We start from the raw sequence: 16,738 nt of genomic DNA on the forward strand, positions 1-16,738 counted from the left end.
CCTCCACTTGTCATGCTTCTCCATCTTCCCTGACAGCTTCATTTAGAATCAGAAGCAAGCCTCTCTCCATCTGCTGGATGAAAGGCCAAGTTTGCTGAGTGGGGTGCCACTTCTAAGGGGAAGCCTGTCTTCCAATCTAGTGGCTGAGGTCCAGGCTGCTCCCACAAAAAGATGCCAGTGGGTGTTCACCTGGTAAGGGCCAAGACCTCTCTGAGAATCTTCTCAAAAGTTCTGGAAAATGCTCCTTCATCCATTGTTTTTATGAACAATTTCACAGAGTTCATCATTCTCCAAAACCCCAGCGTGGGGGGGGGGGGGTGCAGGCCAAATGACTCCAGATTAAGGACACCAGATGAAATGCTTCTCAGTCACATCATTGTCCATTTCCTTCCTGGACACTCGCTCCTATTTTGCATCTCGAATCCCTTCCCTCCTCCTGGAAGGAAGAGGACTGTTCCATAGGATCCCTCCACATTACAGATGAACAAATTGGCATCCATAGAGGCCGTGTAAGTAGATCAGGCTCACACAGTAAGTGACTACGAGAGATGAGACTAGAATGCAGGTCCAGGAGGCTGTGGTTCTCTCTGGCACTCAAAGAAGCTTCTACATAATGCTTCTACATCATCAGCTTTCATAGGCCTCAGAAAGCACCCGAGCAAAACCCTGGCCTTCTATGTCTCCTCAGCTAGGGGTACACAGCAAGGTTTCGAAAGGGAAGGGAGTGCTCCTCCTGCAGAGCAGGTGGGTCTTCCCACAAAGGCAGGTAGGACACGTGAGCAGCTCTACGTCTGTCCCGGGATGACATCTGGAGCGCTGATATCCTAAGTGTCTCTGACACACTGACTCCACTGTTAATGGGGCAGCTCTAACTGCCCGGTAATTTCATTACTGTTCTATCAGCAGCAAGTGATCATGTTCACTTCACTCCCCCTCCCCGACTCTTCCATCACCTGGTTGCTGAGGAGTTGTCCTCACAAGGTGGCTGCAGGGACCAGGGATAATTGGGGGACCAGAGAGGCCAGTTCTCCCCTCAGTGCAGCACTGATGGAGCTGAAGGGACCGGCTCAGCCTGCCCCAGAGCCAACAGCCAAGGAGGCAGACGTGCTGTCCCCTTGGACTCATAACCTCTCAGCCTCTCAGCTCTCTCTCTGAGATTCCAGGATGATCTCTGCATGTCTGTGAGTAAGGACTCTGTTCCACTCTGGCCTGGGGCTTCTCTGGGAAAGCTGGAAAACCAGAGAGGCCCAGGTGAGTAAGTCTGATCCTGGGTCTCTCACTTCATGGGCTCAGGAAGCCAGGCAGGGACCCCATCTTTGGGCACTCTACCACCCAAGGCTTAGAGGCCTCAGAAATGAGATGACTCAAGCCTGAAGAAAATTCTCAGGTTACATTCCCTTCTGTGTCCACATGCTTCAGGTATGGGTGGTACACACCTAAAGGTCCTCATTGCTAACTCAGGGTAGGTCCCGACTCACCAACACCCACCCGCCCCTTGTCTTTTTCAATGGCGAATGTCTAAACCTTCAGGAGACCATGGGTAAGAAAGGCAAGTGGGAGCAGGTGGATGAGGGCTCACCCTTCACGGCTGAGGCCTATCGATGCAGATCTGGAAGTCTTTCCCCAGGGAGCAGTCAGGGGACAGCTCGATTCCACTTTCAGGTCCTTCAGGCTGAGCTGTTACTCTGGGCTCCCTTTTCGCTGTCCTTCCTTGAGGTCCCTGGGGGTTACCACGGGAATGGAGCTGGAGGCAGCGGCCATTGTTTTCCCAGTCCGCATCACATCCCCCAACAATAACTGATGTGCTGAGCAGCTTAGGAGGTGTTTGTGGCAGAAAGTCTAAAAGGACCGACAGTTCCAGCCCTCAGACAGTCGGGGAAATTTAGAATACGTGGGAATACGCATGGAGAGAACAAATATTAAGCAACACAGAAGCCTATTCCCAAACCAAAGTTTCAAAGAGGGCTCTCTTGCACTGATCTCCAGCAAGGAAAAAAAAAAAAAAAACAAAAAACCTTTTTATTTACTTTTTTTTTTTTACAGTTTATTCATTTATTTTGAGAGAAACAGAGATCAGGAGAGGGAAGAGAGAGAATCCCAAGTAGTTTCTGCGCTATCAGCACAGAGCCTGATGTGAGGCTCAATCCCACGAACCACAAGATCATGACCTAAGCTGAAATCAAGAGTCAGACACTTAACTGACTGAGCCACCCAGGCACCCCTGAAAAAAGGCTTATATTTTGTTGTTTTCTGTGCTTGAGGTGCCCAGTGGGGAGGGAACAGTGGGGCAAGCAATCAAGGACACATCCTTGTCTGTGGAAAGTTTTCTAAGAGAAGAAGGTAGGGGACAGCGTGGTTCCTGGACCCAGGGGGCTCCAGGAAGGGGAGGCCAGGCCAGGCCCTTTTAAGAGACAGCAACAATAGGCTCACACCCTTTAGCTGCCTTAGCAGAACTGACCGAGCTCACCAGGCTGGGACCTGCACATGGGCACGGGGATGTGGGGCCCTGCAAATTTATTGTAGCAATGATCTTCCTAGAGATGACAGCCAATGGGCCTCCTTTTCTTAAATCTGTTTCTCTTAGTCTTCAAATTGACATTCTTCCAAACTGAGGCTGAAAGAACCAGATACCAAAACATGGCATCACTCACTGCCCTCTTCCTTTCTGGACAGCCCCCTGCCCATCCAAAAGGCATGCTGGAAGGACACACAAGAGAGTCTTGGCCCTTTCTTCTCATGGAGTTTGTCTCAAGTCTTGCCTTAGCTCTGGGAGTTAGAGTAAAGGCAAGAAGATGTTTTCCTCCCTTGCTTTGACCAGGAGAAGCATCTCCAGAAGAACCTGGAATGCAGTTATCTTTCATCATCTCTCCCAGCAAGGCATCGTGGCACCAGCAGCAAGAGATGGAATAGGCAGGAATAAAAGGCAAGGCTTCTGCCTCCCACTGAAGGACCCCACCCACTGTAACACATTTCGAGGTACTCGGCGGGCCTTCCCAGCCCAGAACGCTTAGAGCGTGCCCATCTCTCCCAAGCACAAATCAAGCAGGGCTCCAAAGGCAAGGAAAAAGGAAGACGGTCTAACACTGAAAAAAGCAGTGGTGGCCCCATGAGGTGCTGGACAGTCCAAAAAGATGTGGCACGGGGCAAGTTTCTAGTCCCACGTCCCTCCCGGAAATAGTCATGAGAGAGCACTCACACGCTATGAGGTGCGCGTGAAAGGTGGGAGGCCCATGCTCCCAGTCCCTGGAACACGATGTTCTGCCCTCTCCCTTCTGTGGGGAAAGACTCTGCGCACGAGCGGTTCCATTCCAGCCCAAGCTCTCCGGTCTCCAAAGCCGGGGATGAGGGAAGACATGAACATTAGCACAAGAGATCAGAGGAACAAGTGTCAGCTGGAAGACAGCTCCCAAAATGGTCGGAAATGAAGGCCCTAATTACATTCCTCCATTGGCGATGACCTTGGGTCATCACACACCAGCAATTATTTACTCTGGCAAAGTGATTAGGGAATTGGGGCCAGGGAATTGATGTGTTGGGGTACAGGCACATGGAGCACAGAAGATGAGGGTAGTGATGGGAAAGATGCTGTTTTTGCATCTGCCTCCTCCTAATTGGGGTCAGTGCTGGCATCAGTGAGGAAGCTTTACACCGTGGCCTACTCTTCATATATGGAGGCCCAAATAGGAAAAAGGGGTAAAAAAAGAGAAAAGGAGAGAATAGGGGCCAAAGGAACAGTTGTCTCTTAACAGGTGAAAATCCTGTGTAAATCAGGGAAAGGATGGAGAAGTTACAACAAACCTGCCCCCACCCCCCCAGTGAAGGCTGAGAAATCAGATCAGGCAGCCAGGACAACAGCAGAGACAGAACAGACTGGAGGAACAGACTGCAGACCCTAAACCAGGACTAATCCTGTGCAGGAGGGCTTCTCCAAGTGTGGTACCTGGACCAGCAGCAGCAGCAGCAGCATCTCCTGAGAACTTTCTAGAAATGCAACTTCTCAGGCCCCACCCTGAGTCTGCTGAAGCAGAAACCCGGGGGGTGGTGCCCGGCAATCTGTGTTTTAACAAGCCCTCCCAGCTGGGTCTGGTTCACGTTCAAGTCTGAGAGCCGCCCCTGTAGGGAAAAGGGACTCCATCCTTTTTTGTTTCCAGCCTTTGCCCGCATGAGTTTTTTCAAATTTTGTGTTCAAAGTTCCCCCTTGAGACCAGGCATTGCTTTCAATGAAAAATAACCATTTCTGCACAGAGGTTTTGTCTTTGACCCACCATCAGCAGAAATGACATTTGAGTGTGGTTCACTCGGAAACAGCAGAATTAGGTCTGCACCACGTACTCAGCATCCGTTGTTCCAGCTCCTTTGTGTGGACAGCAGGTATTTGCCAGTAGCCCATTGGGTTCAGCGTCTGTCACACTTTCCTATATGCAGAAATGGTGGGAGCACCAGTAACATAACTTACAGTAAAGGAAGCAAAGAAGTTTTGAGCATTTCATACACATTATCTCAAGCCTCAACAATAGCCTCATTGCACAGATTTAAATGACAGGATCTACTCCTGAAATCATTGCTTCACTATATGCTAACTAATTTGGATGTAAATTTAAAAAAAAATAAAATTCAGGGGCGCCTGGTTCAGGGGCGCCTGCGTGGCTCAGTCGGTTGAGTGCCCGACTGCAGCTCAGGTCATGACCTCACAGTTCGTGGGTTCGAGCCCCGCATCAGGCTCTGCGCTGACAGCTCAGAGCCTGGATCATGCTTTGGATTCTGTGTCTCCTTCTCTCTCTGCCCCACCCTTGCTCACACTCTGTCTCTTTCTCTCCCACAAATAAATAAAACATTTAAAATAAATTAAAAAAAAAAGACCGGTTCAGGGAGGTTGAAATAATTTGGTCAAGGCCACACAACTACTGTCTTGGGTCACAAAGTTCCTGTATGTGCTACTACATTTTGAATAATCCAAAATTATTCAAAGAATAGCCCCCCAAACCACTCCATTTTCTTTGCAGTTAATTTGGAAGCCACCACACCAAAAACTGGCTTATCACTCATGAAGCAGAAAGAGCTAGGGTTCTGTGGGTTGGGGAGGGGGCTCACTGGCTCTAACCCGAAGCCAGCTAGGAAATGGCCCCTACAGAGAGGAGCCAGAGACATCCTTGTTATGCATTGAACTGTGTCCCTAAAATTCATGTGTTGAAATCCTAACCCCAGCTCAGAATGTGACTGTATTTGGAAATAGGATCTTTAAAGAGGTAATTAAGTTAAAATGAGGTCATTGAGGTGGCCCTAATCCAATATGGCTGAAGTCTTTATAAGAAGAGGTAATTTGGACCCAGAAACAGGCAGAGGGAAGGCCACGTGAAGACACAGGGAGAAGAAAGCCACCTGCGAGTCAACGAGAGAGGCCTCGGAAGGAACCGACCCTGCCTACACCTTGATCTCCTACAGCCTCCAGAACTATGAGACAATAGATACATTTCTGTTGTTTGAGCCACCTGGTCTGTGATGCTTTCTTATGACTGACCTCTTCCTGTCCGCAGTGTGAGCTGTCCACCCTCCCACAGCTCCTGTGGTGCCCCCACAGGGTCTCATTCTAGCCGGCAGCAGAGATTCTGTGCCTCTTGGCCCTGGGCAGGGGCTGGAGATGACAAAGATGCCACCTCCTAGCTGCACTGAGAGCAGGACCTCAGAGACAGGCAGTTCTGAGAGGCAGTCCTGGCTGTCTGCCTTGGGGCCGGCTGCCTCCAGTCTCACATGGGCTCTGTCTGCACACGCATGGCAGGTACCCGCTGCTCCTGCCGTTCCGGTGTTTGCCTCCTTTCTGGCAGGTGCCCAAAGACAGAGCATGAAGCCCCAATGGCTGAGAAAGGAGAACTACAGAGCTGAGACAACACGCAGATTTACAGAGAACAGGTTTACCTTCAGGAAGTGGGAGGGGCATCTGACTCTCAGGATGGCGCAGAGGGAACGAGAGGGAGGCAGGTAGCAGCTGTGTGGCACAGCAGAATTAGCACAGGGAAAAGTGTGCCCTTGTACATACCCCCCCCCCCCACACACACACACACAGTGGGGGGATATTTGCATTCACACCTGGAGACACAGCGATTCTCAGTGCACTAATGCACACACACACCAGATACAGTCTACGTGTCTGGTGGGGAGCACCCATAGTATATCTGCTGAGTAAACGCACCCCTTAGAGAATTCCCGTTTGCATTCTCCACACTCACTCTCTTTCTGGGCTTCAAAATTGTGCATCAAGTATGCAGCTGCACGGAGAGTTATACAACCACAGAAGCCTGCCAGGACATTCCACAGGGCCTGGCAGAGGGGAGGGGAAATGAGGCCCAGAAATTCCACACCCAGTTTCGGGGTGTGGGTGCACAGCTCCAGGTGAGCTGACTAAAAGCCTCCTCTCCCCTGCCCAGACCCGTCCATCACCCCCTCCCCATCTCAGGAGACCAAGGAGGAACACGGGGGGCACGTGGAGTTGCCCAGAGTGTGGGGATCAGACCAGCCTCTGCAGCTCACAGCACAGACCAGAGAAGACAGCCCCCCTCTCCTGCTTCTGTGCCTCATGGGCCTGAAATGGGGCTGACTAGAGGGCAGGAGGGAGACGAAGCCATTTGTATCTAATTATTGTAGCATGATTCGTGGTCCTGGCTTGCTTCTTCTGTGTTCTCTTTCTATAGGGCCAGGAGCTTTCTGTGAGCTCCTATCTCTACCAATTTCCTCGTAGAGGCTGCAGGTACACAGCAAAAGCCAAAACAACCAGAGGGACTAATCACCGGGTCTGGACAGTGATGGGATTAAATTCAGTGACAAATTTTATTAGGAAGCTCTAACCGTGCCCAGATAAGTGTGTGCGGGAAGATAACAACTCAGCTGTGAGCTGGCTGGCCACCGGGGAGCCCTTAACACACTGAGCACTTCAATGGGCCAGGAAGGGAGGAGGGGGAGGGCAGGAGGAGTTGATGAATCAATCAGAGACTGAAGGCCAGCCTCTCTCCATTCACACCCAAGCAGCACCCTTAGCCCCCAGCTCCAGCTTCCCTGCAGGGGGAGTGGGGTGGAGGTGGGGAGGGGGGCTCGGGTGGTACTGAGGACCCATATGTTCCCGCCAAGATAACATGCATCATCTTATTGGCCTCACACCCACCCATCTCCATTTATACTTCAATGGTTATGTATTTGGTAAGCCGCATCCTTACCATTTGGATCTTTGAAATTCATTCTGCCAACATTGGACCCTGTCTCCTAAACCACATGAACAAGGAGAATTTGAGCTTTTCTACTATACCTGAGTGGATGCCTTGAATTTTTTAAAACTTTCTATTTTGGAGTAATTTTAGATTTATCGAAGAATTGCAAAGATAATACAGAGAGCTCCTACATATTCTTTACCAAGTTTCCCCTAATGGCAATATCCTGCCTAACCATGGCACAATTCCGAAAACAAAATTAATTAGACTATAAACTTACATTTGGACTTCACCAATTTTTCCACTCATGTCCATTTTCTGTTCCAGGATCCAATCTGAGATCCCACATTGCACTTATGGTGTCTTGTATTTTGGTATGTTTTCTTCTTACCTGCTTAAGAGTCTTTATTATCACTGGAAATAAATTACAATTTGATGAAACAAATCTTGTCTTCTATCCTTTAAATACACTACTCTGGTCCCTTCCATCAACCTTTCCCCACGATGCAATAAAAATCATCAGGAATAGCAGAACAGCTGGGCAATTTTGTGACGTAGGAAGCTGATGTTCCATGAAGACAGGTTCTGTAGATGACATGGTATAAATCTAGAGAGGATGATATCTCCCCATACAGTAGGCTGCGTAATGGCTCCAAAAGAGATCCGGGCCCTAATCCCTGGAGCCTGTGCGTTACCTTACATAGCAAGAGAGACTTTACAGATGTGATTAAGTTAAGGATGCTGAGATGGGATAATTATCCTGGATAATGTGGGTGGGTCCTAGATGCAATCACAAGTGTCCTTGTATGAGGGTGGTGGAGGGAGACTTTACTACACAGAGGAGAGAGCAAGGCAGAGACAGGGCAGAGAGGGTTTGAAAGATGCTACATTACTGGCCTTAAAGATGGAGGGAGGAGGCGTGAGCCAGTGCAGCTCTAGAAGGTGGAAAAGGAAAGGAAATGGATGTCCCTCCAGAGCCTGTGGACCTCCAGAGCTGCAGGAGAATAAGTTCGTGCTGTCTTAAGCCACCAACTATGTGGTAATCTGTTATAGCCGCCACTTAAAACAGTGGACACTCAACAAACACTTGCTGAACTAGTATGCCAGGTCTATCTCCCTCTGAAATCCACAACGCTGGCCTGTCTGAAAAAAGAAAAGCTCCCCCTCTTCCTGTTATTTTCTGCTGAGGATATCAGCCAGCCTCCCACAACTAAAAAGCACTTTAAAAACATCTATAGTCTATATTTGGCAGTATCTCCTAAAGCTGAAAGCACGCAACGGCCTCGCAATTTCACTCCTAGGTATGTTCGCAGTAGCAATATGAATCTGTGGTCTCCAGAAGACATACACAAGAGTATTAAGAATAGCGCCGTTCATAAAAGGCACAGATTGGAAACCATTCAAATGCTCATCAACAATAAAACAGGAGAACAAATTTTAGTAGAGTCACACAACGGAATGCTATGCAACCATAAGCATGAACAAACGATACCTACTTCGGTGAGAGGGATCCGTCTCCTAAACATAAAGCAGAGCAAAAGAAATGAGACACAAGAGGGTGTGTGCCGCATGATCCCACTTATGGAAAAACTGGAGAACCTCATCTACGCCGTGAGAAGTCAGGAGGGTAGCCGTCCTTGGGAAGGCGGCAGTAGAAACTCGAAGCGGGCACCGGGGGGTATTCTGGAAACGGGCAACGTTCCATTTCTTGACTTGGGTACAGGTTGCAGGTGAAAAGTCACTAAGGTGCACACTTAACGGTGAACACGCTATCCCATGTGAATATGAAAGTTCAGCTCAAAGTTACCCAAGCAACCCAAGGTGGGAAGCAATGCCACCGCCAATCGCATCCACTCATGACGCTGCCCGCGACAGAGAGCCGGGCTAAATGTCGAACGGGACAAGCACAGCAGACAGGGTCCGCCTGTTACCATAATCACATCTCTAGGGACATGTGAAGCTCTCATTTTCCCTTCACGTCTCTAATGTGGGGACACGGGGTGCAATTACAACCCTGAAATATGCAACTTAGTAAGTGTCAATACACACATCTACGTGAGTCCAGGTGAGGCATGTAATTTACACGGCGTGACCAAATCAGAGAGCTCGTCACGGCTGCCGCCTACCTCCTGCCACGCGGCCATGAAGCTTTCGGACCCTCTGGGCTGCCTGTCTGAACAAAGACAGCGACTCGGAGGACAAGTTCTCCTGAGCAAACAGTTTTCTGGGACAGAGCCCATAATTTAAAAACTGCATGAAGAAGCACAGGGTGAGAACTTAAATAACGTTGGCGTTGTTTTCAACACCAATAAGATTTTTTGTTTGGGAAGAGATTTTCCCACCTTCCTTTATTATTTGAAATTCAACCTCTGTGGTCATAATCTATCCTTCAAGAGAAGCTGGGAGCAAATTGAATGGCAGTAAATGTGAAATGGGATGATCATATATCCTTGGCCGTACGGAGAAGAACCTGGGACAGGCTGAAAAGCAGTAAGTGGGCTGGAGGAAATTGATTTTGTGAGATTCTTTCAGGGGAAGCACAAAACGGTGTTAGCGACGCCCTGAGAAGAAGATGGGTGGGGGTCCAGTCCTGAGGTTTTATGCGGAGCTTATCCTCCTCGGGTATTTTTTTATTTATTTTTGAGAGAGAGAGAGAGAGAGAGACAGAGTGTGAGCAGGGGAGGGGCAGGGAGAGAGGGAGACAGAATCCGAAGCAGGCTCCAGGCTCTGAGCTGTCAGCGGGGCTGGAACTCACGAACGGTGAGATCATGACCTGAGCTGAAGTTAGACGCTTAACCAACTGAGCCACCCAGGCTTCACCCCCTTGGGCATTTTCAATTCATATTCCCACACCCCTGCCCCAACGACATTCAGACCTACGGTCAGCATGTCAGAGAATCTGGGCTTGCTTTAACACCAGACCAGAGGGGAAATCTGTGAGGGGCGAGGGCTGGCAGGCCAGTGTGAATTGACAGTCTCCTCTGCACGTAATACCAAGTATCCCAAAACAAAGTAGAAATAATTCGTTAAGTTATCTGCTGGTTTCAATGATCTGCCTCACATCTCCTTTCCAGAAGTGCAGACAATTGGGGTTGACCAAACTGTGAAAATGCCTGATTTGCAAATTCACCTTTGTGCAAAGAAACACGCCCAGGCCCTGCCCCTTCTCTTCCCTTCTCCCCTTGGACAAGCACACTTAACACACACGCACCCTGCTAGCCTGTGAGAACATATGTAGTGAAGGGGAACCACATCCAAACAATATTTTATGTTTCCTCAGAAGCACAGCAAATATACCGGGCTTCGTGCAGGTAGACATTCTCACCTTCTGCTTCTGAAAGTCCAGGTGTGGGAATTACCAGATGGAAGCCAATGGCAAGAACGCTTATGGTCACGGGTGTATTCAGGTACAACACAACAAGAATTCAAATCATAAATTCTCCAAATGTTTTCAAAAATAGCTGCATGGAAAACATTGGCCGTGTGGCTCCCCCTCCCTCCTGGGGGTCCATCCAGTTCATCCCTGGAACGACAGAGTTGCAGCCTTCCCCGAGCCTCAGCTGCCAAAGAACTCTGGGGAAGGTTTTGCCACACGGAAACCAGGTCAGGACAGGTCAGGACAGCTGGAGGTGGGGCTATCAGCTGGGAAGTGGGACTGGGGACTTCAAAGCAAGAAGGCGGGGTTTAAACTCAAAACTCTGATCCTTTCATCACAGCCTTTCTGTGTCTCTCTTTCCTTCTTTTACTGCATAAAGTGGGAAGAATGAATCTCACCTTCTGCTAATCTCACATATCACTCACTATGAGGGTGACTTTGACTTTTCAGTGAAACACAAACGCACATACAAAAAGAGGCAGAGAGAGAAAGGTATTGGAAATCTAAATGTTTCAGAATGGAGCCCACACTGATTTCTGGTACACCCATCTCACCTCCCCATACAACCTCTCCACAGAGGGCTGAACAAACAGAAAAAAATATGCAAAAGGGATATTACAGGTCCAGAAAATAAAAAGATGAAAGAATCACAAGAAATATCATCCTATGAGATAGATTTAACATAATGAAAAAGAGAAAGGGAATATTTGGAAATTTTTCTTACTCGTTTTTCAGTAAGATTCAAGAGGACTTTTGCTGGGGAAAAAAAAATCAAACTAAATAGTATCTACAGCAAGAGTCAATGAACTTTTCCTTTAAAAGACCAGGTAGTGGGGCACATGGGTGGCTCAGTGGGTTAAACGTCTGACTTCGGCTCAGGTCATGATCTAGCAGTTCATGAGTTCAAGCCCCGCATCGGGCTCTGTGTTGACAGCTCAGAGCCTGGAGCCTGCTTCAGACTCTGTGTCTCCCTCTCTCTCTGCCCCTCCCCCATTCTGTCTCTCTCTTTCAAAAATAAATAAACATTAATAAAACAAAAATAAATTAAACAAAAAAGAAAGAAAGACCAGATAGTAAATATTAACTGCTTTGATGGCCACATGGTCTCTTCTGCAACTCCTCAGCTGGGCTCCCCAAAGCAGCAGACAATATGTAAAGAATGGCTGGGACCAGACACAGACTTCAGCCCTAGCTTGCCCGCCACAGCTCATCTAAAAGGAAGGATGTGGAGTCATGGAACTTTACGTGAAAGGTTGAAGTTAAAACCTCACGGAAAGCAGTCAGCAGCAAAAGCGTCCTGCAAAAAATTAAGTTCAAGATGGAAAGATACACTTGGAAAGCTTTCCCAAGACTTGCATGACAGTGAGGAAAAGAGAGAGGCCTGGACAACAAAACCAGGGGACTGATCCATGCATAGAAGGAATCCTTCAAGAAGAGAACAGCCCAGAGCAGAGACCATCATGATCATAGTCACCATCATCATCATCACCATCCTTTCAGAGTTGAAAACTTGAGGCTGCAGATTAAAAGAGCATATTTAAATGCAATGCAAAAGAAATTAAATCAACATGGACACATATCCTGATAAACTTTTTTAATATCTAGAGAAAATACTAGAACCTTCAAACAGGTGAAAAGAAAAGAAAACCTGTAAAAGAATCAAAATCCAGGGGCGCCTGGGTGGCTCAGTCAGTTGAGGGCGAACTCTTGATTTCGGCTCAGGTCATGAACCCCGGGTCATGGGATCGAGCCCCGCTCAGTCGTGGAACCTGCTTAAGATTCTCTCTCCCTCCCTCTGCCCCTCTCCCCAGCTCTCTCTCTCCCTCTCTCTCTCAGACTCTCTTAAAAAAAAGTAATCAAAATCCAATGGGTCTCAGGCTTTTCTCCTACATTCATTGCTCAGAGACAATGGAGAAATTTCAACAACTTTGAGGAAAGAAAAATACTCACCCAGGTTGTCATTTACATGTAAAGTCAACAGAATGACACTCTCGGAAACTCAAGGGCTAAATAAATTACGTTACAAATATTTCCTTCTTGGCCAAAAAAAAAAAAAAAAGTTTTAAAGGCGAATGCTGATCCACCAAGAGACAAAGCAAAATCAAGAACCCGCAGTGGGTAATGTGAAGGGTAAGAGATACATGAACAATGATAAGCTGGTTGAGGTGTCTAACTACTTAGAATAATTTCAGTGGTAGAAGGGTAGAAATATCAAACAATCTTTGAAAGGAACGAAGGGAAATTGAAGTGACCAGAATGTAAAAATTATTAGCATGGGTCTTAAAACCTAAAGCATAGTAGCAAAAATGGGAAAATGGGGAAGGGAAGGACATAAAACCATACTGTTTAATTCTTAACTTTGATGCTTATGGGTTTAAATATTCTTTCAAAAACCTAAGGGTAATCATTATTAAGTTTAAATAGGATGAATACTCCCCAAATCACCAGAAGGAGGGAAAGCAGAGCAAATCCAATCCATAAAGTAAAAATTAACAGGTAAAAAAGAAACAGGAAGGAAAAAGCATTGAGAAAGAAAACCAGAAACCTTAAAGATAAAGAACAGAAGAGCAAAGATTACATTATGAAACACTAGGCTGTCTTTAGAAATCGAGCCTGAAGGATATTTAATCACATGGGAATATGTTCACAATAAAAAGAAGACATGATATAAAATATATATATATATATGTTATATGTTATATTATCTCACTTTGTATATATTTAAAGTACATGTCTATAGAAAAAAAGACAGAGAAATGGAATACACTCAAGTATCAATCATAATTTTCTGAAAGTGATAGGACTTCAGGTGATTGTCATTTTCTTATTTATTCTTTTTCTATGTTTTCCACACACAATATATATCGCTACAATAATTTTTAAAAAGCGATAAGCATTACAAAAAAAATAAAAGTTTTAGGGTCCCACAAAATCAAACTGAGAAAAGGGAGAGAAGAGGGCACTGAGAGGCTTTGGAAGATATCATGGGCCGTGGGTTGGGTCCAAGCGGTCAGCAGACCCCACTAGGCTGGAATCTGGATTTTCCATCTCCTGCTGCCTCCCTCAGGAGTTTCCAGACACATGAGCAAAATCTCACCAGAAAAGCTTCACTTTTCAGAATCCTTACTATACGCTGTGTGCAACATGCTTGAATCCTCACGACAGCCCCAAGAGGCAAATATACCAGCCCCATTTTACAGATGAGCAAACTGAGGTCAGAGAGGATGGGAGATTTGCTTGACGTCACACGGTGGGGAAGGGAAACTGCCAGGATCCGAACCCAGATAGCCAGCAGACAGCCTGTTCGTTGAATCCCATTTCTTTTCCTCCTCCTGGAAGTTAAGCGAAACTTGTCTGACTTCATTGCTATTATTTTCTAATCTGTTCATTCTTCACTCTGGCTTAGGAGGACACAACTGTGAGCGCTGCTATCTCTTGCTTTCAGCTGGGCCATGAATACAAATGCCCCAGATTCTCTCACAAAGACCCTGCAAGCTGCACCCCAGGAGAGCTTCCTGAGCAGACACACTATCCCTTCCAGTCTAGCTTCGGTGGATCAAACAGAACCAATTTCATCACAGCTCACCCGCCCCCACATCCTTCCCTCATAAACTAACCGTGGAGTGCAGGCCCAGCGGCCTGTCCAATATATGTCAGAGTCCTGAATACTTCTCCCCACGGGCCCCGCACCAGCCAAGGAAACCTGTGCTGGCTGGCAGCCAAATGAATAAAATCCCTACCTTCGCCTAAAAGGCGGGGGAGGGGAGCGGAGAGCTTACCTCTGAATTGCAATGTTACTAGGACCCAGTTTGCTGTAATAATACCAATGAGCGTTTCTCCCCCTCTTAATAGTTTCTAGTACAGGATAAAAATAGCTGTACACGTGGAGCTGAAGCGCAAAAAATAACAATGGGAATGTGCTCTGGAAGAGCCCCAATCTACCTAGCCTGGGAAGGAGGGAGGGGTGGGCAGGCAGCATCATGGGAGATTTAGAAGGGGCTGCAGAGAACCCGCTAGAATTAAGGGCCTTCCTGCACCTTGCTCCTCTCCCAGCCAGAGTTGCTACATCTGACAGCTGAAAGCACCTGTGGGAAAGCAAAGATGGCATTGGACTCAGAATCAGAGACTTGACTGTCAGGTGGGAACGTGCCCACCCTGCCACGAACTAGTTTTGTGACCTTGCTCGAGTCAGATAACCCCTCCAAGCTGATTCCTTATCTATAAAACGGAGAATCATTGAGGATCAAGGCCCCTACCTGGCAGGCGGGTGTGCCATGTAAATGTGGCAGCCTGTGAAAGGGCTTTGCAAATTGGCAACGTGTGATTCAAATGTTAGAGGAGATCTCTGAGTATCTGGTGGCGGTGGTGATGCAGGTGACCTTTGCCACCACAGCCATCACGGATTACCAAAATGAAAATCGCCCCGAGTCGGCCCCCACCCCGTTCAGCCGGTTAAAGGAACACGCCGGTCCCACAGGTGTTCTCCTGCACGAGCCCAGGAGACACCGTTCGTAACCCAGGCACACGGGCTGGAAGCTACCTTCACGGATATTTCTCCGATGGAAACATCTCGTCCTAAAGACACAGGTGGCCTGGCCAGAAGCTGTTTTCTTCATAGCTCTGAGCTTTTTGGCTAAGAGAGAAGATGCACAATCATACTCAGCACATTCCCTGAGGGCTGGCTTCCCTCTAAGGACAATCACGCCAGGGGCACCTGGCTGGTTCAGTTGGTTGAGCGTCCGACTCTTGATTTCAGCTCAGGTCATGATCCCAGGTTTGTGGGATCAAGCCCCACGTCAGGTCCTGCACTGAGCATGGAGCCTGCTTAAGATTCTCTTTCTCTCCCTCTGCCCCTTTCCCCTGCTCACATGCTCTCTCTGTTTCTCTCTCCCTAAAAAAGAAGAAAGAAAGACAGAAAGAAAGAAAGAAAGAAAGAAAAAAAAAGAAAGAAAGAAAGAAAGAAAGAAAGAAAGAAAGAAAGAAAAAGAAAGAGAGAGAGAGAAAGAAAGAAAGAAAGAAAGAAAGAAAGAAAGAAAGAAAGAAAGAAAGAAAAGAAAGAAAGAGAAAGAAAGAAAAAACTTAAGGACCATCATGCCAGGCCTGAAGCAGTCCCAGGAGGCCCAGGGGCCATCTATGGTAAGAGTGCAAAGGAGAAGCAGTGGAAGGTCCCCTCCCTCTTTCCATTCCTTTACATACACACTACCCCGCATTCCCCAGACCTCACCCCAGCAACACAGGACACACAGTCCATACACTGGGATGATGTCATGACTAAGTCTAGACCACCCACAAGGCAAATGTGTAGCAGTTGTGCTCCATAGGGCTCCCTGAGCTCCATGGGGTACCCTAGGGTCTTGGGGAGACATTAGGAAGATAGAAAGGGAAGCTCTGAAACCACTTCCCCACCCCACACTCCCCCCCACCCCCCCACCCGCCCCATCCATCAACCTCAATCTGACTTGCTTTGTATCAGTTTTATGTTTGGCTCCCATGTAAGGATTTTATTTGAGAATGACTTCTCTGTCTAAAAAGCTTCAAAATCTTTGCCCTAGAGGCTCTGAAGAACCACGACTGAAGTCTAGGGAAAGAGGACCTTGGTCCCTGGACTGGAGTGAAGCCATCTAAAGGTCTCTTCCCCACCCAAATAATGGTAATGTTTTCATTACGGGGAAAATGCAGTTCAACAGTAACACCACCCAGAATTTCTCTGGACTTGTGGCTGCTGTCCCTGCAAGGGGTTGTCCTATTGCACAGAAAAGCCCTTCTTCCTCTCAAGGCCATGGGGACCAGGCATGTCAGCCCAGGCTACATGGGCCCAAATGAGCAAAGTGTGACCACATATTTGGCAGGGCTGTTGGGCAGAAGGTTTGAGGGGAAGGAAGGAAAACAAAAAGACCAAGAGAAGAAAACCTCTCCCTGTGGAGAGGGAGGAGCGAGAGGCCAGAAGAGCACCCATAAGCCCATCTGCTTCTTTTGAAATGCACATTTTTGGAAAAAGAGGAGAAGGCTAGGGAAGCAGAGATACCAGTTTAGAGGCAGACAGTATCCCCTTCTAAGGGAGTAGAAACTCATGAGCAACACCAGGCCAATCTAGGTATCCATATGGACCAGGGGGCCTGGTCTCAACCCAGGAAACTCAGGAGGTAAGCAACCCAGGTCTCCCGCT

General features: G+C 47.7%; 1 protein-coding gene across 3 annotated transcripts in view; it reads right to left on the reverse strand.

Moving 5' to 3' along the window:
• PLXNA4 (plexin A4) overlaps window positions 1-16,738 on the reverse strand; it is a 445,047-nt gene that overhangs the window by 311,677 nt on the left and 116,632 nt on the right. The window lies entirely within an intron of this gene.

Source organism: Leopardus geoffroyi, chromosome A2 (genome assembly GCF_018350155.1).
Source record: "Leopardus geoffroyi isolate Oge1 chromosome A2, O.geoffroyi_Oge1_pat1.0, whole genome shotgun sequence".
Lineage (NCBI taxonomy): Eukaryota > Metazoa > Chordata > Mammalia > Carnivora > Felidae > Leopardus > Leopardus geoffroyi.